Genomic DNA, 22,607 nt, shown 5'->3' on the forward strand with positions numbered 1-22,607 from the left:
GCCTGACTGCCATGATTTTGGAAATAATCTTGTACCCCTGTTCGTGTGTCACAGCTCAATCACTGTTGGTAAATATTATGACTATGTATCTCTGATCAGTAACTTCTTAATATTTATTTTGCCATGAAGATTCTTTGATACTTTAATGTCTGTATCTTGATCTAAAGTTTGGAGAACTCCCAGGAAGAATCTATGGCTCCTATTAAGGTCTAAAAGCAATAAAGGATGATGCTAGTTTGAAGGCATCAGTGATATATATATATATATATATATGTGTGTGTGTGTGTGTATATGTATATATATGTATGTATATATGGATATATATATATATATATAATGTGGAAGGGACTCTTGCTGATTGCAGCTTAATGAAAGGAAGCAATTTCTCAATATGAAGAAAAAACAAGAGTGACCATTGTGAGCATAAGAGAAAAACATGTGTTACAGACAAAAGGCAGACTGAAATGTAATCAGGTGTCAAAGTCTAGAGATTATTCCCATTTTTTCAATAAGATAAAAAAATTGTTCTAAAAAGTAGGCAGTTTTGAAGAATCTTCAGCCTTGATCTCTGTTTAATATCCTAATTATTTATTCATATTGTTGAATTACCTTGGATAAAAACTTCCCCCATTCTTATTTGGTGGTGGATAAAATATATTTCTGTTAGAGCATATCAGACAAATTTGTTTCTAATCTCAGCTAAGATTGGAGCCCAAAGCTAAGAAAAATAGAATGCCCATGTTTTATTCATTAACTCTTTGTTTACTTTCTTAGTCCTTTTCTCCATCCGTAAGAACCATTTTTGCCTCTTCTCTTTACATCTGTATCCTTCTACCTTTATTTAATTTTCCTTTAGTAAAAATTAGTTGATCTATCATTTGCTTGTTTTCTCTTAAATAAAAACACTCACTTCTTTTGAGATTATTATTTCTTTTTATTGTGAACATTTCAGTGTCTCAAATGTGTAGAGCTTAGTCCTTGGAGACAGAAATGTAATCCTATACTTAAAATTGCATTCCTGAGAATCCTTCCTATTTATTAATATGTGGATTTTTAAAAAATCTGAAGCGTGTTATCTGATGTGTGAATAAAAGATGCCATACACTTTAAAGAATGATCAAAGTGATTGAAAGATTATATAGAAAATAATAGGATGCTTCCAAAGATGCTCATTTAAAATAAGGAAGAACTCCTATTGTTACAGATGAAATAGCCCAGATAACTGAAATATACTATTATGCAAAAGTAATTGTGCACCATGAATACATTTGAGTTACAGGAGAGAATGAAAATAGAGCTGTTATTGTGTGTGTGAGTTTAACATTAGCCTCTGGGAAATCAATGCTCTGTAATGCATTATGGGTCGTATATCTGTAGGATTTTACATACTTATTCTTATTTGTCATGGAAACTTTATGTATGCTATATCATTCCTGGCTTACTTGGAATTAACTCTACTGTGAATAATTTATAATTTCTATGGTGATAATTTATGAAAAATAACAAAACATGATACTTTTATTCTGTGTGTGTGTCTACACACACAAGGTCCAGCTTGATTTAGTATCTAGAGGCTGCTGGTATCCGGAGTGCAAGTCTTAATTTGAATCATATCAATTAAGTAATTAGCTCTCATTGTTTATTTTAAAATCCCACATATTTTCTTTAGAGAGTTTCTTATTTGGGGATATGTTTTATTTTAAAACTCCTAACTCCTTAGTTGTACTTTCTAAATGTCGAGTCATATTTTTCACATTTTAATCTTTCTGAAATTGGGATGGTTCTTATCATCAGTGTGGATGTCTATCATGTATTTTCTTCTCTGAAACTGAAAGTGATTCTTAAAGCTGGTGATATCTTAATATCAAGAAAATAACATACTCACTTTTATTAGTAAGTAGAATTTAACAACTAAATGTGATGTGAATATAACATCATAGTAGATTTTCCCAGGTTGACTTATTGACTTCGAAAATCTAAGAGGATTAGTTACATTCACATGTATATTTATAAGGAATACACACATATATTGACATACACATATATACAGCATGTAAGTATTGTACATAAATGAACATAATCTTGTGGCCAATTACTTGTGATTTCATATTGTTTAAATCAGGCATGGAAATGCAAATTTTGATGATACATTAGTTTTAGACAATTATTTCATATTTGTTATTGTATAAAATATAAATAGGTGTACACCACACCTATTCATTGTTGTTTAGTCAATAGGTTGTGTCCGACTCTTGCAACCCTTGGACTGTAGCCCACCAGGCTCCTCTGGCAAGAATACTGAATTGGGTTGCTGTTTCCTTCTCTAGGGGATCATCCCGATTTAGGGATCGAACCTGTATCTCCTGCATTCCCGGCTGATTCTTCCCCACTGAGCCACCAGGGATGCCCATATGGAGAGAGATTATTTACACACACACACTCACACACACACAGTGGCTGACTGCTTTCCAGGTGGCCTTCGTGGTAAAGAATCCTCCTGCCAATGCAGGAAACGTCGTGAGATGTGGGTTGGATCCCTGGGTCAGGAAGATCCCCGGAGAAGGAAATGGCAACCCACTTCAGTATTCTTGCCTGGAGAATCCCAGTGAGAGAGGAGCTTGGCGGGCTATAGTCCATGGGGTCACAGAGATTCAAACACGACGGAAGTGACCTAGCACAGCCCAGCACAGCACAGTGATGGGGAAGCTATTCACTGCCGCTAAACAAGTACCTTGAGACTCAGATCCAATCCATGTACATCCTTCTTGTCTGAGTCAGTAAGCACAACAGCCCCTCCCTTCCTCACACAATCAGCAGTCACAGGACTTGTGCCCCTTGTTTTCTTTGCCCTTTCCGGTCTGACCTGGCTGTTCTCTATTCATCTTCTCTGTCTTGGTCCCTTTCTCCATTTTTAACTGATTTGTATTAATACGCTGAAGCAGGAGAGGCACACAGCCCAGCTCTCCCCTATGGACAGAGTGTTCACCAGGGCAGTCCCAGTTTATGCTTTTGCCCCATTTTGGAAAATAAATCACTTAGTCAACCTACCTGAAGATGACCCAAATATGTTATTTTATAAAATGAAAATGAACAGCAAACTTGAGTGCCTGACTAGCTAGTCAGAATTGTCTTAAGAAGGGCAGTAGGTGATATAAATCTAAGAAGGCTCTGCTTCCCCAGACCTTTTGATCAGGGCTCTATTTAAAGTATCTGTAGAATCTTCTTGTCCTATCTTTCTGAGAACAGTTTCTTTCAGTGAATTTTAATCTGATAAACTCCTATTTTTAATTACTTGTGGTTTTCTTCATTGCTTTAGGTAAGTATTTTTCAGATGAGTTAATTATTCTTAAGACATAACTTACAGAGATCCAGGCATATGAAAACTTAAATCTCCACAAAGGAATATAATCTAGAGTCTGAGCTAAGAAATCATTATATGCTATTCTAATGATGGAGATAGTAGCTAACCCATTATTTAGGAAATTCCCCTCAGGAAAAATTTCTAGTCTTTCCAACCAGTCCATCCTAAAGCAGATCAGAAGGACTGATGCTGAAACTCCAGTACTTTGGCCACCTCATGCGAAGAGTTGACTAATTGGAAAAGACCCTGATGCTGGGAGGGATTGGGGGCAGAAGGAGAAGGGGATGACAGAGGACGAGATGGCTGGATGGCATCACCGACTCGATGGGCATGACTTTGAGTAAACTCCGGGAGTTGGTAATGGACAGGGAGGCCTGGCGTGCTGCCATTCATGGGGTCGCAAAGAGTCGGACACGACTAAGCGACTGAACTGAATTGAACTGAAACTAGTTATTTCTTTACATCAATGATATTGCCTAAGCAGTTATTTTCCAGTGTCTCTCTCAGCGTCACTTATATGTAGCTTTCACACACACAAATTTTATAATATTAGATGAATAAAAGTAACTCATTATTCAGTATTTTTTCCCATTTACTTAAAATGGGACTCTTGTGACTTTAAGGGGAAGGAATAGCTTTTTAAAGTTTCCAATTTGTGATTACATAAAAATGGTCATTTTAATAATTCCGTACTCACTGCAAAATAACATCTATGTGTATTTGTACAAATATATGTATATATATATGAACATTAATGTATATCATTCATATTCTAGTTAGTTACAAGCCATTTAAACATCTTTTCTGTAGGATAGCAAAGATTATTTTAAGTACAGTAAGTACTCTACAGAACAAAAATGACAGCCCATTTTTTGAGAGGGAATAGAAAAAGGCTGTTGTTTTTTCTTCCTCTAGAATTGCAAAATATAGGAAATTTTTGCTTGTTAAGTGTTATTTCTGAGTAGAGTTTTTTTTTTTTTTTTTTTTTAAGAAGGTAATTAACTTTATTTATTTATTTATTTATTTTTTCCAGTGGGTTTTGTCATACATTGATATGAATCAGCCATGGATTTACATGTATTCCCAATCCCGATCCCCCCTCCCACCTCCCTCTCCACCCGATTCCTCTGGGTCTTCCCAGTGCACCAGGCCGGAGCACTTGTCTCATGCATCCCACCTGGGCTGGTGATCTGTTTCACCATAGATAGTATACATGCTGTTCTTTTGAAATATCCCACCCTCACATTCTCCCACAAAGTTCAAAAGTCTGTTCTGTATTTCTGTGTCTCTTTTTCTGTTTTGCATATAGGGTTATCGTTATCACCTTTCTAAATTCCATATATATGTGTTAGTATGCTGTAATGTATTATAAATATTTCTATTGATTTTCATTGAGCAGAATTCTCACACTGTTCCCATATATCACAGGGGAAGTCTTCCATTTTTATAAGGCCAATCTTACCTAACAAGTATTCTACCTTTGTGGGTTGTTGAAAGATTGATACTTAAATTTTTTTGTAGCTAACAGGGTTTTGTTTTTTCAATAATTTGCATGCAGTGAAAAAAACAGACTTGCTTCATGAAGGAATTAATTTTTTGAGACCTAGCCTTTATCACTATCAAGACATATTTTTCTTCATTTTATGTTGTAATTCAGGGGTCTATTATATTGCATTTGTTTTACTTCTAAATTTAAGAAATTTTCAACTGAGTTTATTTCTACCTGTTAACCATAGTGGATTCAAGTCAATGTACAGCAAAACCAATATAATACTGTAAAATAAAATAAATAAATAAATAAAAAGAAACAAGCATTATTTTTTCAGTTAATAGTGTTTTTCTAATTTGTCTCTAAATTTGTCTCAGATTGGGCTCATTACCTCTGGATCCAACCTAACTTCTTCCCATGGCCCTTATTCTGTTTTGGGGAACATCAGTTTAAGTCAGCTTTGCGGGTCCATTTCGCTCTTCCTTGTCCCTTGTTCCAAATGTCCCATTATTTGTCAATAACTTTACTGACATGAGTGACATGTATCTTTTGCATGCACTACTTCTCTCATTTCTGTTGCCATTATCTTGGCTCAAAATAGTATAACCTTGTTTGTTTTAGCGATTGCATAAATAGTATGCCTAATCAGTGCAGCTATAAAGAGAACTAAATATTTGTAAATTCATTTCTAGAGATTAGCTATATTTCTGTTTAATTAAATGTAAGCAGTATGTAGAAAATAGTAAATGCTTTTTTTTTCTTTTTCTTTATCATGTCTGAAACATTACTCTGTCTTTGCAAAGAAATAAGATTTGAAATATATATTATTCTGGGAAATTGGCTTCCTTATAAACACTATTTCATATGAACATATAGATATATGTGAGTATAAATACATGTGTATTATACCACTGCTTATACATTTCTCAATTAAAGTGTTTTAACTTTTTTCAAAATGCACTTGATAATAACTTTATTCTTACTTATCTTGATGCCTCTACTTTTGATTTACATAAGCTTATGGAAGTTTTCCAGACAGACTTTGTTTCCATTAGAGTATGTGCAACTTGATATGTATTTGGGGATTGGTTAGAAACATTTGTTTCAGTGCTACCAAACATGAGTTTTGTGTACAGGCTTTGGTAGCTTTAATTATGGTAAACATAAAAAGTTGTGTCTTTGATATTATTCATTGGTATTATTTGAGTAACATTAAGAAACTTGATAGAATATATCTTTTCTGCTGGCTTGAATCTTGAAAGTTTTATGATTAATTACTATTTTGGTTTCTAAGTATTCAAGCAGTTGATAAAATGAAAGGAAAAGTAGTATAAGAAACTGTCACATTGGAGCTTGGTTCACTGTAAGGGTGTCGAAGCCTGCCTAGATGTTACCTCTGGTCCTACCTTAATTCTTTGGCATTTCCACAGTGGTTTCTTGCCACCTGAGTGGCTGTGGCACTTATTCCGTCTCTTGGTCAACTTCTGCATGGACATGTCTCTGACATGCTACATGGTGGACTTCAGTCAGTCCAGTCAGTCAGTTCAGTCGCTCAGTCGTGTCTGACTCTTTGTGACCTCATGAATCGCAGCATGCCAGGCCTCCCTGTCCATCACCAACTCCCGGAGTTTACTCAAACTCATGCCCATCGAGTCGGTGATGCCATCCAGCCATCTCATCCTCTGCCGTCCCCTTCTCCTCCTGCCCCCATTCCCTCCCAGCACATGGTGGACTTAGGTCATCTTATTTAAGCCTCCCACGGCTGTTATAAGGTAAATATAATTATTCCTGTTTTACAGTTGGAAAAAACTAAGATTTAGATAGTTTAATTAGTTAAATTCACTTATCTAGTGAATTGCAGAAGTGGTTTCCTGACTTCTTAACCAGTATGCTTTATTGCTTATTCCTCATGTTATCTAAATCACAATGGCTTTTGAGTCTAGAGAGGTGAGCAGAGTATAATGTGTCTGGTACTATTGACATCAATTGTCAACACTGAGCCTTAATTTTCAGTATGGAAAACACTATGGTTTGCTAAGCTACACTTTCGCTTTATGATACTGCTTTACACTTTGGGTCCTCAGGAAAGAAACCTGAGGTTGATCGGGGATTCATGATGTGGGTAGATGGTGATGATGACTCAAAATCAGAGCTCTCTGCTTTTACTAAGCTCATATTGGGCAAATTCAAGTGTAAGGGGAAGGGTATAATCTGGAGAACATTCTGGATTGGGACAGGATTCTTAGTTATAGTTATAGTCCTAGATAAAATATGTGTAAGATTATTTAGGGATACCTTTAGGGATTTTAAAGCTAGACATCTGTGTTGATTTCGAAATTGGTAGAAATTTTTTCAATTAAATGATGTTAGTTTTTCTCAACACAAGATTCAAAAAGTTAGAAACCTCAGTTAATCTGATTATTTTGTTTTATATTAAATGATACTTGTTTTGATTTCTTTCTGTATGGAAAAGAGTTATAGGTAAGTGCTGGAGTGCAGAAGTGGGGAAGTACAGAAATAAATATAAATAAGGTATAATTTCTGCTTTCTAACAAAATCGTAGACTAGTGGGGAGACAGACAAATATGCAAGAGAGGAAAGGAAGGCAATGGATGGAGTGAGCTAGGAGACAAATGTGTGCATATATAAGGATGTGTGTGTGTGTGTGTGTGTGGGTGTGTACTCTGTTCTGGCTGATTCTGCTGACTATGTTATTTATCCTTTGTGAGTGCAAAGCAAACTAATCTTTATTTGAAAATAGTTTCACTATTTTCCAGATTTATTGGCCAGAGTCAATATTGCTGGAAAAGTGATTCAATAGTTACTTTTATAGACCCTCCCACAAAGATAATATATTTTACACTTTGAGATTTGTTTGAAGAGCAATCTATCTCTGGTACTCTTATGCATTCTAATGGTTAATTCATGTGGGCACAATAGACTGTTGCAGCATTAATTTTAGTTATCTTGATTCTACTAGTAATTTATTTAAAGAAGCATTTTCAGGAAGTAATTAAGAGCCTAAATTTATGTTATGCTACCCTTAAACTTAGAAAACAAAGCTAGTTTTTTATACTTTTAAATTCTTACATATAACCCATGCCATGGCTGACTGGGCTTTATGGGAACTGTATGACTGAGATAATCTGTTAAAGTCTTATGATGTCAAGGCCAGGTCATTATGATTCTAGGATAGAGGTAGAGGGCTACAATGAATTTCAAAAATCCACACTAATGATGAGTCACATAGAGCTGCATTATAATGTTTGGGAAATTCTTCATTTGTTATTTCAATTCTTTAAATTTTTTATTAATTTTATTTAAAGATCTCAGTGTTGTTGAGATCTTTAAAGAATTATGTAAAGATATTAGTTTAAATATATATAAGGAATTAGTTTAAATTTGAAATATATAAAATGTTAAAAAAACAATATTGAAAATACAATGATTATTCTTAATTTGGTGATTTTGGTCCTGTAAATTTCAGAATGTTATATCTGTGCTTTGTCCTTTAATCCCTTCTACACCTGCATGTTTCACTTGTTAGTACTCACTAGAATCATGGCCCAGGATCTCCAAGAGGTTGTTGCACTTTCCAAATTAGTTCTCCCGGTAATGGACTCTGCCCCGGATACTTCTTTTTTTTTTTTTTTTTTTCGGATACTTCTATGTTAACCTCTGTTTTATTTTTGTAGTGCCAGTGGAAAGTGATATTTCACTTTTACTGAGGGAAAGCAAAATGCCCCAAACTGTGTTCATTTACATGAAAATCTTCTGCACAGCCTGATGCCTGCTAAATTGGCTCTGTTGCCAGGTAAAGTGAATGGAATCCCAATTGAGATTATGGCTCAAAGGCCCCACTAATCTTGCTCCTATGTTTCCAGGTGTGTTTTTTTCATATGGTTGTGCAATGAGGTACAGTTGCTAATCAGTTTGAAAGCAATCTCATGCTTTTTCTTTTTACTGTAAATTGTCATAGCAGTTCACTTGAGGATCTTATAATGATACAGCAATTGGTATTTTTAATCTAGATTTGTACAAATATGTGAGAATGAAAATCACCAATTATAATAAACACTACAAGGCAAACAAATAACAGTGTTTAGTATTGCTACAAGTAACTGATGAACTCTATCTATGACTGGCAGTGCACTTTAGCTTCATAGAGAGGTTCTAAATAGGATTTCCCTGACCACTGACATTACATTCGGTTTTCTGTCATGATTTCCAACATCCTATGGCTTTTCCTTCCTCACCAGCTTACTGTCATTTTGGCATTCTTCACAAAACAGGTTCTCTGTTTCTTACATACATGATCTAGTGAGTTGTCCTGCATTGGTAGGACTTTGATATTCCGACTTTCTTAGCGGTTCTTTCTTATTTCTGCCTAGAACCTACAGGACAGTACCTCAGGATTACATAAATCCTTGTAGCTGTCTTCCAAATAAATAGGCTTTCAAATGATGCTATAGCTTCTCTTCAACTTTATTATTAAATTAATTCAGATTTTGGTTGAAATTATCTCCAAACTAAATGAGTTAATACTGTATATGGTTAGTTAGTGAGTCGTGTCTGACTCTTGCAACCCCATAGACTGTGGCCCACCAGGCTCATCTGTCTGTGGAATTCTTCAGGCAAGAATACTGGAATGGGTAGCCATTCCCTTCTCCAGAGGAACTTCCCAACCCAGGGATCAAACCCTGGTCTCCTGCATTGCAGGGGGTTTCTTTGCCATTTGAGCCACCAAGGAGGCTCAATACTGTATGTACATCTGCCCAACTGCATGAAAATCCTGCACTTGGAGATTTAGTTCAAATAACATTTATTTGATGAAAATTCCTCAGATGAATTTTATTCTGTAGGAATGAGATTCTGCTATGAATTTATTCAGAATTGAATTTATATGAAATTCAGAATTTAATTTCTTGAATATACGCACGTAGGTATCAATATGTATTGTTCCTTCCTTCCATCCATCCATCTATTCATCCATCCATCCATCCATTATTGAGTACTCTTGGGATCCTGAATGAACAAAACCAACTCCCTGACTTCAAAATCAACCAGTTGTAAAACACTCCTTTTTTCCTAGATATGTATGGAGGAAGTTGAAGGAAATACCTGTCTTTGCTGTGAGCTTTGTATAGATACTGTTTTTGAGCTGACCTGGCCAGTCATATATATATGTGTGTGTGTGTATATATATATATATATATAGCTATTATTTAATTTATCTTAACATTATCTAGCAATCATGACTGTAAATTTGATAGAGAATAAAGACATCACAGGGGTTATGCACACTGTTTATTAGCAAAAATTTGAAAGTTCTTGTTAGTGGAAACACTGGCAGGGAAAAGAATTGCTTCTCACAAAGTTAATGTTTGTAGGGTGAAATCAGATCTTCAGATAAGAATGAGCTAATATGTGTATCTATTTTATTATTAATGATTTAGCATAATTACAACATATTATTAATATAATATTCATTGTTCTCTTTTTGAATTTTATATGACATAAATGTTAGGAACATTAAAAAAGGTAAGTACTGACAATATAGCTTTTATTATAGTACAGTAAAATAATTCTTGGTCTTTCCAGGAGGCTTACTGGTAAAGAATCCACCTGCCAATGCAGGAGATGCAGGTTTGATCCCTTACCTACTCCAGTTTTCATTTTTTTTTTTTTTTTTTTTCACTGTTCACTTAAAAGGTTTTCTTATCTCTCCTTGCTGTTCTTTGGAACTCTGCATTCAAATGGTTATATCTTTCCCTTTCTCCTTTATCTTTAGCTTCTCTTTTTTTCTCAGCTATTTGTAAGGCCTCCTCAGACAACCATTTTGTCTTGTTGTGTGTCTTTTTCTTGGGGATGGCTTGGGTACAGTGTTATGAACCCTCATCCATAGTTCTTCAGGGACTCTGTATATCAGATCTAATCCCTTCAATCTATGTGTCACTTCCACTGTATAATCATAATGAATTTGATTTTGGTCATACCTGAATGGTCTAGTGGTTTTCCTACTTTCTTTAAGTCTGAATTTTGCAATAACGAGCTCATAATCTGAGCCACAGTCAGCTCCAGGTCTTATTTCTGCGGACTGTATAGAGCTTCTCTATCTTTGGCTGTAAAGAATATAGTCATTCTGATTTCAATATTGACCATCTGGTGATGTCCATGTGTAGAGTCATCTCTTGTGTTGTTGGAAGAGGGTGTTTGCTATGACCAGTGCATTTTCTTGGCAAAACTCTGTTAGCCTTTGCCCTGCTTCATTTTGTACTCCAAGGCCAAACTTGCCTGTTACTTCACTTGTCTCTTGACTTCCTACTTTTATATTCTAGTCCCCTATGATGAAAAGGACATCTTTTTTTGGTGTTACTTCTAGAAGGTCTTGTAGGTCTTCACAGAACCATTCAACTTCAGCTTCTTCGGCATTAGTGGTTGGGGCATAGACTTGGATTACTATGCTTTTGAATGGTTTGCCTTGGAAAGAACCAAAATCATTCTGTCATTTTTGAGATTGCATCCAAGTACTGCATTTCAGACTCTTTTGTTGAGTATGAGGGCTACTCCATTTCTTGTAAAGAATTCTTGCCCACAGTAGTAGATATAATGGTCATCAGAATTAAATTCACCCATTCCCATTCATTTTAGTTCATTGATTTCTAAAATGTCAGTGTTAACTCTTGCCATCTCCTATTTGAGTGCATCCAATTTGCCTTGATTCATGGTCCTTACATGCCAGGTTCCTATGCAATGTTGTTCTTGACATCATCAATAAAGGACAGAAATGGTAAGGACCTAACAGAGGCAGAAGAGATTAAGAAGAGGTGGCAAGAATACACATAAGAACTGTACAAAAAAAGGTCTAAATGACCTGAATAGCCACAATAGTGTAGACATTCACCCATAGCCAGACATCCTGGAATGTGAAGTCAAGTGGGCCTTAGGAAACATTACTATGAGCTAGTGGAGTTGATGGAATTCCAGATGAGCTATATCCAATCTTAAAATATGATGCTGTTAAAGTGCTGCACACAACATACCAGCAAATTTGGAAAACTCAGTAATGACCACAGGACTGGAAAAGGTCAGTTTTCATTCCAATCCCAAAGAAGGGCAATGCCGAAGAATGTTCAAACTACTACACAGTTGCACTCATTTCACATGCTAGCAAGGTAATGCTCAAAATCCTTGAAGCTAGGTTTCAACAGTGAACAGAGAACTTCTAGATGTACAAGCTGGATTCAGAAAAAGCAGAGGAATGAGAGATCAAATTGTCTACATCTGTTGGATCATAGAAAAAGCAAGAGAATTCCAGAAAAGCATCTACTTCTGCTTCATTGGCTACACTAAATCCTTAGACTGTGTGGAACACAACACACTGGGAAATTGTTCAAGAGATGGGGATACCAGATGACCTTACCTGCCTCCTGAGAAACCTGTATGCAGGTCAAGAAGAAACAGTTAGAAACAGACATGGAACAATGGAATGGTTCAAAATGGGAAAGTAGTATGTCAAGGCTGTATATTGTCATCCTGCTTATTTAACTTACATGCAGAGTACATCATGAGAGATGCCAGGCTGGATGAATCACAAGCTGGAATCAAGATTGGTTGGAAAAATATCAGTAGTCTCAGATATGTAGATGACACCACCCTTATGGTAGAAAGTGAAGAGGAACTCAAGAGCCTCTTGATGAAGGTGAAAGAGGAGAATGAAAAAGCTGGCTAAAATTCAGCATTTTAAAAACTGAAGATCATGGCAACCAGTCCCATCATCATGGCAAATAGATGGGAAAAAAATGGAAACACTGATAGACTTCATTTTTTTGAGTTCTAAAATCACTGTAAACAGTGACTGCAGCCTTGAAATTAAAACACTTTTGCACCTTGGAAGCAAAGCTATGACAAACCTAGACAGTGTATTAAAAAGCAGAGACATCACTTGGCCAACAAAGGTCTATCTAGTCAAAGCTATTGTTTTTCCAGTAGTCATGTACAGATGTGTGAGTTGGACCATAAAGAAGGCTGAGTGTTTAAGAATTGACACAGTTCAAAAGTGAACTGTGGTGCTGGAGAAGACTCTTGAGAGTTCCTTGGACAGAAAGGAGATCAAATCAGTGAATCCTAAAGAAAATCATCCCTGAATATTCACTGGAAGGACTGATACGAATGCTGAAGCTCCAATACTTTGGCCACCTGATGCAAAGAGCTGACTCACGGAAAAGACTCTGATGCTGGAAAGATTGGGGCAGGAGAACAGGGTGACGGAAGGATAGATGGTTGGATGGCATCCCTGACTCAATGGACATGAGTTTGAGCAAACTCCTGAAGATAGTGAAGGACAGGGAAGCCTGTCATGCTGCAGTCCATGGTATAGCAAAGAGCTGGACACAACTGAGTGACTGAACCCACTCCAGTATTCTTGCCTGGGAAATTCCACGGACAAAGGAGCCTGACAAGATACAGTCCTTGGGGTTGCAAAAGAATTGGACATTGACTTAGTCCTTGGGGTTGCAAAAGAATTGGACATTGACTTAGTGGCTAAACAACAACACATTTCTTGATGACATTTAAATAAAGATCAGCTTCTAACCTGTGTTAACATGTGTAGATTTGTGAGTGGTGACTATCTTTGGACTGACTGGAAGTAACGTCGGGGTTGGGGAGTATCTAGATCTTCTCAGTGTTTTACTTGTGTTGTCTCCCTTAATTTTGGTATCTGTTTTTTTCACAGCTATACCTAGCATTTACAAACTGTCATTTTCTAGGGTTCATTTTTTGTTACTATACTTCATAGGATATAGTATGTCTGACACTAGTTTCTTAGTAATAATGAACAAGTTAATGATGGTTGTATCTTTGATCAGTGTTATCAGCTCTGCATATGTGCAGATGATATGTTTTCAACCATGAGTTTGATTAAACTAATTAAAAATAAGCTACATAAAGAGAAAATGTGAGGTATTATTTCTTAATGGTACACTTTATTTTATTAACAGTTTAATGATTTGGTTTCAACTCAAGGTACAAAATAGATATCAAATGCAATAAAAAAATTAAAAATATTTTAGGCCATATTTGGGCAGTAAAACGCAAGCCTGAGGTTGCATAACAGTCTTCACTATCATCAAGATACTGGACTGAAATAATATGCTTTAGCTTCTTTTAACCCAGCTGGACATTCAGCAATAAAGGCACAAATATCAAACAACATGAGGGGGCTTTATGTAAGTGTTTTATTATTGGTTTCTTATTTTTAGCTTATATTATTTATACTGCTAATCTATAATTTGAATGATATAAGATCAGTGATGAAGAAAAGGATGAAACTTATATTTAGATATGTACTCCAGATAGATTTCCTAAGGGATATGGGCTTTTGCATGAAAAGTTTGACCTATTATCATTATGAATGTTATTAACAATTCATCATTTTCATATTATTTAAGTATCTATTATGAAAGTATTGTAGCCTTCCTGGGATTGAACCTGTGTCTTCTGCACTGCAGGCAGACTCTTTACCAACTGAGCTACCAGGGAAGCCCTATGAAAGTGTTGTAGTATCTATAATCACAGTGTCAAGATTCAAAGTGAAGAACAGGTCACAAATTTTGCAGAAATGTATGATTAAAAAAATCTAATGTAAAGGTTAGAAAATCTAATCTAGGGGGTCAAAATGATTTTTGTTTTCTTAAGGTTACTAAGGAAGATGTCACTTGAATAAAACTTAGAGTGGAATTATAAATTAATTTTTCAATGAATATACTCCTAATAGGGCTTCCCTGGTGGCTCAGATGATAAAGAATCCACCTGCCCATGCAGGAGACCAGGGTTTGATTCCTGGGTGGGGAAGATATCCTAGAGAAGGGAATGGCAACCCACTCCAGTTTTCTTGCCTAGAGAATACTATGGACAGAGGAGCCTGGTAGCTACAGTCCATGGGGTCACAGAGTCGGATATAACTGGGCAACTAATACATACATATACTTAATATCGATTCTCTCCCCTCAAGTTTAGTTTTAAACTCTTTTAAATCTCTTAATGGGTTTCTGATATTATATGGAATAATGAGCATGCTATATTATATAAAATATATAAGTATAGTATATAACATAATTTATAATAAGCATTAGTTTATGTTATATACTATAGGCATATTATGTATAAAAGTATATATATACTAGCCCCGCCTTATCCACAGGGTATTCTAAGACCTGTGTGTGTCTTAGAACCAGGCATTCAGTATATGCCTGAAACCATAGATGGTACTGAATCGTATATATACTTTTTGCTCTTTGTTGTTTGCTATACATACACATCTAAGGTAAAGTTTAGTTTATAACTTTAAGCATGGTAAGAGACTACCCAAATTGCCAGCATCACTCCTCTTGTGCTTTGAGGGCAATATTAAGTTAAATAAGTGTTACTTGAACGCACACTGGGATACTTCTAAAGCTGATCAGTTAACGGATATAGCTGCTAAGTGACTAATGGGCAGGTAACGTGTACAGCGTGGATATGCTGGATTAAGAGATGATTTGTGTTTCTGGTGGTCCTGAGATGGAGGGCAAGAGATTTCATCACACTACTCAGAATGGCACACAAATTAAAACTTACGAAATGCCTCTTTTTGGAATTTTTCATTTAATATTTTTGTGTCATGGTGGACCACAGGTAACCGAAACCACAGAAAGCAAAACCAAGGGTAAATAAGGAAGGAGTTCTGTGTTTGTATGTGTGTTATGTAATGGTTAGTGACTTTTTCCTAATAGGAACATCTTTGATATTTTCTTTCTATTACCCCTCCTCCCTTGGATTTGTGAAATTCTCACTCCATGCACAGAATTGTGCCACACATTTGAGGCTAATTCAGGAGCAATAGATGTGAGAATAGATTGTCTACCATCTCTGGGCTTCTATTATCATTCTGAATATGTAAATAACAACTTAAGAAAATAATTGGTAAATGATACTAGTTGTGAGTACAGATTCTTGTTTATAAGGAAACATTAGAACCTAGAGCCCCTGATTATATCCACTCCCTGAGAAGTTTTGCCAAAATGAGGCAACTCTTCTTTGAACTGGCGTGACCTTGGAAAATGATTATTTTCCACTCTAATATGAAAAGCCAAAAAATATGACACTGAAAGATGAACTCCCCAGATCAGTAGGTGTCCAATATGCTACTGGAGAAGAGTGGAGAAATAACTCCAGAAAGAATGAAGATGTGGAGCCAAAGTGAAAACAATGCCCAGTTGTGGATGTGACTGATGATGATGGAAGTAAAGTCTGATGCTATAAAAAACAATATTGCATAGGAACCTGGAATGTTAGGTCCATGAATCAAGGCAAATTGGATGTGGTCAAACAGGAGATGGCAAGAGTTAACATCGACATTTTAGGAATCAGTGAACTAAAACGGACTGGAATGGGGGAATTTAATTCAGATGATCATTGTATCTAATATTGTGAGCAAGAATTCCTTAGAAGAAATGGAGTAGCCCTCAAGTCAACAAAAGAGTCTGAAATGCAGTACTTGGGTACAATTTTAAAAATGACAGAATGATCTTTGTTCATTTCCAAGGCAAACCATTCAATATCACAGTAGTCCATGTCTTTGTCCCAATCACTAGTGTCAAAGAAGCTGAAGTTGGACAGTTGTATAAAGACCTACATACCTTCTAGATGTATCACCAAAAAAAGATGTCTTTTTCATCACAGGGGACTCTACACGTGGACATCACCAGACAGTCAGTACCAAAATCAGATTGATTATATTATTTGCAGTCAAAGATGGAGAAGCTCTATACAGTCAGCAAAAACTAGACCTGGAGCTGACTGTGGCTCAGATCATGAACTCCTTATTGTAAAATTCAGACTTAAATTGAAGAAAGTAGGGAAAACCACTAGACCATTCAGGTATGACCTAAATCAAATCCCTTACAATTATGTAGTAGAAGTGGCAAATAGATTCAAGGGATTAGATTTGATAGACAAGAGTGCCTGAAGAACTATGGACAGAGTTCATGACATTGTACAGGAGGCAGTGATTAAGACCATCCCCAAGAAAAAAAAATGCAAAAAGGCAAAATGGTTGTCTGAGGAGGCCTTAAATATCTGAGAAAAGAAGAGTAGCAAAAGGCAAAGGGAAAAAAAGGAAAGATATACCCATCTGAATGTGGAGTTCCAAAATAGCAAAGAACGATGAGAAAGCCTTCCTAAGTGATCAATGCAAAGCAATAAAGGAAACCAATAGAATGGGAAAGACTAGAGTTCTCTTCAAGAAAATTAGAGATACCAAGGGAACATTTCATGCAAAGATGAGCTCAATAAATGACAGAAACAGTATGGACCTAACAGAAACAGAAGACATTAACAAGACGTGGCAAGAATACACAGAAGAACTATACAAAAAGACTGTAATTACCCAGATAACCACGATGGTGTGATCACTCACCTAGAGCCAGACATCCTGGAGTGTGAAGTCAAATGGGCCTTAGGAAGCATCACTATGAGCAAAGCTAGTGGAGCTGATGGAATTTCAGTTGAACTGTTTCAAATCCTAAAAGGTGATGCTGTGAAAGTGTTGTACTCAATATGCCAGCAAATTTGGAAAACTCAGCACAGGCCAATGGCCACAGGACTGGAAAAGTTCCGTTTTCATTCCAATCCCAAAGAAAGGCAATGCCAAAGAATGTTCAAACTACTACACAATTGCGCTTATCTCACACATGCTAGCAAATCATTGCTCAAAATTCTCCAAGTGAGGCTTCACCAAAACATGAACCGAGAACTTCCAGATATACAAACTGGATTTAGAAAAGTCAGAGGAACCAGAGATCAAATTGCCAACATCCATTGGGTCATAGAAAAAGCAACCGTTCTAGAAAAACTTCTACTTCTGCTTTATTGACTATGCCAAAGCCTTTGACTGTATGGATCACAACAAACTGTGGAAAATTCTTCAAGAGATGGGAATACCAGACCACCTGACCTGCCTCCTGAGAAGTCTGTAGGCAGGTCAAGAAGCAACAGTTAGAACCGGACATGGAGCAATGGACTGGTTCCAAATAGGAAAAGGAGTACGTCAAGGCTGTTTATTGTCACCCTGCTAATTTAACTTATATGCACAGTATATCATGCAAAATACTAAGATGAATCCACCTTAATCTTAAGCTGGAGTCAAGATTACTGGAAGAAATATCAATAACCTCAGACATGCAGATGGCACCACCCTTATGGCAGAAAGGTAACAGGAACTAAAGAACCTATGATGAAAGTGAAGGAGGGGAGTGAAAAAGCTGGCTTAAAACTCAACATTCAAAAAACTAAGATCATGGCATCCAGTCTCATCACTTCATGGCAAATAGATGGGGAAATAATAGAAACAGTGACAGACTTTATTTCTTGGGCTCCAGAATCACTGCAGATGGTAACTACAGCCATGAAATTAAAAGACACTTACTCCTTGGAAGAAAAGCTATGACCAACCCAGACAGCATATTAAAAAGCAGAGACATTACTTTGCCAGCAAAAGTCTGGCTAGTCAAAGCTATGATTTTTCCAGTAGTAATGTATTGATGTGAGAGTTGGACCATAAAGAATGCTGAGTGCTGAAGAATTGATGCTTTTGAACTGTGGTGTTGGTGAAGACTCTCGAAAGTTCCTTGGACTGCAAGGAGATCAAACCATTCAATCATAAAGGAAATCAAGGCTGAGTATTCATCGGAAGGACTGATGCTGAAGCTGAAGCCCCAATACTTTAGCCACCTGATAAGAAGAACTAATTCATTGGGAAAGACCCTGATGCTGGGAAAGATTGAAGGCAGGAAGAGAAGGGGACAACAGAGGATGAGATGGTTGGATGTCATCACGGACTTGAAGGACATGAGCTGAGCAAGCTCCCGGAGTTTGTGATGGACAGGGAAACCTGGCGTGCTGCAGTCCATGGGGTTACAAATATCATGACATCAGACATGACTGAGCAACTGAAATGAACTGAATAGAGAACTCATTAGATTTTCTTACCTTTTATTTTAATTCTTTTTTCATGTGCTTTTTTATTTGCTTCAGTTGCTTACAATTTAATAAAATATTTATGACTTTTATAAGTAAATAAAACTCTCAAAATAATATGATGGGAATCATGCTAAGTGCCTTTGGGGAGAACTAATGTATTTTGAATGGCTTATTTGTTTATTTTAATGATTTTATAATTTTTTATTACAGGACATAAAGTTGAGGCATACAAAAGTGACAGAGTAGGACAAAGTCTCTGTAGTTTCTTAATAAATGTACTAAGGTCTTATTGTTGAGCTGTAATCACTGTCTAGTATCTGAATAATACAATGTTTCTTAGCTTCTTCTGAAGGAGAATTAAAAATACAAATTAAATACAGAAAAAATCTAGAAAATAAGAACATTTCACATATAATTCAAGTGAATTTCCAAGAACATTGTTGAAATGTGTTGAGGTAGGCAATAAAAAATAGCATAATGGGATGGCATCATTCTGTCTAAGTGAAGTAAGTAAGTGAAGTCGCTCAGTCATGTCCGACTCTTGGCGACCCCATGGACTGTAGCCTACCAGGCTCCTCTGTCCATGGGATTTTCCAGGAAAGAGTACTGGAGTGCGTTGCCATATCATTCTGTCTAGGGGATGGGAAAAACAGGAAAATAAAACCATAGTTTTAGCACTGAGACAACGTTTCCTAGATGGTAGCCCCATGAAAGAACACTGAAAAATTTATTGGACCAGTTTGCTAATCATTATACTGATTATTTATTTCTCACTGTGTCTTTAATGAAAAAGGAACTGTGTGGCTTATATTTGTGTCATGGTACTGGGGCTACCCTTTAGACCCTTTCTTTTTACCTGAGGACATTAGCAACATGGTTTGGATGAAAGCAAGACTTTTCTCCTAATAAATCAGATAGTTCCTATGGGTATTTAAAGGGATTCAGAGTGCCAGAAGTTTAATAATGCAGAAGTCTTTGTATCAGAATGCTGTGGGTCCCTGATCACACTCACACCTCTTGATCCTTTGGTGCACACCTGCTTTATTGTCAGAACACACAGGTGGCTTCTGTCATAATGCCTGACTGTATCAGAAATGCCTGCCTGATTCAGCTTTCCAGTTAAATTCCTATTTATGATTGCTTAGTTAATACAGGAGGTAGATGGCTCCTAGTCACCGAGATCTGGTCAGTCTCTTGACTCAGTGATATTGTGGCCCATCCCTTCTGGACTACTCAGGTTAGAAGGTGCTTCTACCAGTTCCAGGGCTGATGTCTTATCTGGAAATAATAATATATTCCCACTTCATTCTTTCAGGGATCTCTTCTCCTGTGGGCCAACTGAATTGTTGTTCAGAGACTCAGTGTATCCTTAAGAGGTCTGTGGAGTAATCAAGAGTTTGGGAGGAAAGAAAATGATTCTGAACTTCATGGTACAGTAAATGCATTTCTAGAGACTGGGGCCTTGAATGCAGCCCTTTACAAAATCTGCTTGGGGATTTAGGGTTTTAAACTTATGCCACGAGTGATATTGATTAAGCATTTTCTGCCTTACCCATTAGCTCTCCCTTCTGCTCAGTGCTGTACTGAATTCATACTTTGTGCTATGGAAATCACCGAGGCAATAAATCTAGTACTTATGACTTCAATGCATTATTGAGAAGAAAGCCCAGATGGACTATAGGGAGCAAGCAGTTGTTCAAACCAAGTAATATCTTTGATAATTAATAAATGTAACAAGGGAAATGAACACCAAATGAAACTAACTGATCTAATTTTTAACTAAAATGTAGCATGAAAAATCTCTGGTTTCTAATTTTTAAAAATTCTCTCTGTAGCATTGAAGAAAACCTTTTGATTCTTAAGAGTGCTGACTGCAACCTAAATTACATTATAATGGGCAAAGGATCAACATGCTCCATGTCATTTGCAATCACTTTGGGTCAGGCTTAAGCTTCTATCCAAAATTATATAAGTATTCTATTTATTGAATATAACTCGGTTTCAGGAACTGTGCTAGACCCTGATAATTCAAAGATAATTGAGGCATGGTTCCTGTTTTCAAGAAACTCCCAGTCTCTAAGAGACCTCCATGTATATAAACATAAAAATGAGTAAGCTCAGCCTTTAACTGGGTTATTTACTGACCTCAGAGAAGGGCACAGTCAGCCTTGTTAGGCTAGGATCAGGAAAGGCCATAAAGAGACTTCTGAGCTGAGCCTTGAATAATAAGAACTCTTAGGAAAAAAGCAGAAAGATCATTCCAGGCAGAGGCACAGAGACCTCTGGTGACATGGTGGCCCAAAGGACTGAAACTACACACAATGGCAGTACCAAACAATGCACATGGAGGAGCAGAAATAAGTGTATTTCTTACACTTATAAGAAATAAGGTTATGAGAATACAGTAAAATGGAAGGTGAGAGATGATGAGGGCCTTGGGTCAGGAACTAGGTACTCCCACTGAGGACAGGGAAAAAGGGGTCAATCTCCATCACTTACTAGGTGGGCATCTTGGGCAAGTTAATTAACCTTTCTGAGCTACAGTATTGGTGTCTGTTAAATGGATATAATAATCCCTGCCTTAAAGTTTTGTTGTTAGCTGTGGAGATAATGCATTTGTGTTTTCTGAAATAATAAGTTCTCAATAAATGAAATGGATGACTATAACATTTTTCCTGATTGAAACACTCCATCATATCTTCTGATCTTTTTCTGCAGAGTCCATTGCTTGTCACTCATGTATCACCATTCAATATATAGCTGAAATGAGCTTAGAGAATTGAGCACTTTTAAAATGCTCTGTTAGTCATTTTCCAATAATTATTTCTGTTGCCACATTAATCTAGATTTGATATGCAATCAAATTGAGGTGCTCAAAAATGTATAAACTCTATCAGAACAAGAAGGAGAGAGAAGCATTTGCACATTATTAGAATTGTTGGCTTATTGGTAGAAAGTATCATAGTTCAGATATCAAATATTCAACTAAGTAAAAAGGACTGAGAGTTCTAATTATGGTATGGGATACTTATTTGCAATTTAGCTTTAGGCACATCACTCCCAGTTTTCTATGCATTATCTATCAAATTAAATAGATTATACCTGCTGATTAAATACCAGTGAGCAGCCTTAAGCATAAAAATGATAAATAACAAAATAATAACTTTCCTCTCTGAAGATGAAAAAAACTGTGTCAGCAAATCTATTCTGATGTCTGAACTTAATAAAACAACCAGTGGGAATTGTATACATAGTACAGCTTTTTTTTTTAAAAATTAACATCAGTTTCATCATATGTTTTCCTGACTTCCACAATTTTGTTCCATACTTCAGTAGTTTTGTTTTAAACTATAAACAACAACAACAACAACAACAAACTCTCTGTGAAAGGTAGACATTAACCTGCTGATGCTTTCTTTCCACCCCCCGTCCCCCATAGATGCTCTAAGATAAGTGGAAAAATACAGTTTCAAAACCTAATATAGCAGAAAATGTCTCTAACCTACAAAACAACCCCCTAGTTTATATGACAGGATGATTTTTTTTTTTTTTGTCTTGAGAGAAGGGGGCACTTTATAAAGAACTGCAAGCATTTGGGGTTGTCACTCATCTTGGATTCCTCTTGAAAATTCTTCCCTGCCTCTCGATCCTGCCAGGAGCTAGGTTAAATTCTACCTACTGTATGGGGGTGGGGGTGGTGAAACACCAAAAAATATCTATAAATATCATCTTCTG

General features: G+C 36.4%; 2 protein-coding genes across 7 annotated transcripts in view; one reads left to right on the top strand and one right to left on the bottom strand.

Annotated features, from left to right (window-relative positions):
• CTNNA3 (catenin alpha 3) overlaps positions 1–22,607 on the top strand; it is a 1,829,362-nt gene that overhangs the window by 582,766 nt on the left and 1,223,989 nt on the right. The window lies entirely within an intron of this gene.
• The window catches only part of LRRTM3 (leucine rich repeat transmembrane neuronal 3), a 199,779-nt gene that overhangs the window by 6,412 nt on the left and 170,760 nt on the right, over positions 1–22,607 (bottom strand). The window lies entirely within an intron of this gene.

Source organism: Cervus canadensis, chromosome 8 (genome assembly GCF_019320065.1).
Source record: "Cervus canadensis isolate Bull #8, Minnesota chromosome 8, ASM1932006v1, whole genome shotgun sequence".
In the NCBI taxonomy this organism is placed as follows: Eukaryota; Metazoa; Chordata; class Mammalia; order Artiodactyla; family Cervidae; genus Cervus; species Cervus canadensis.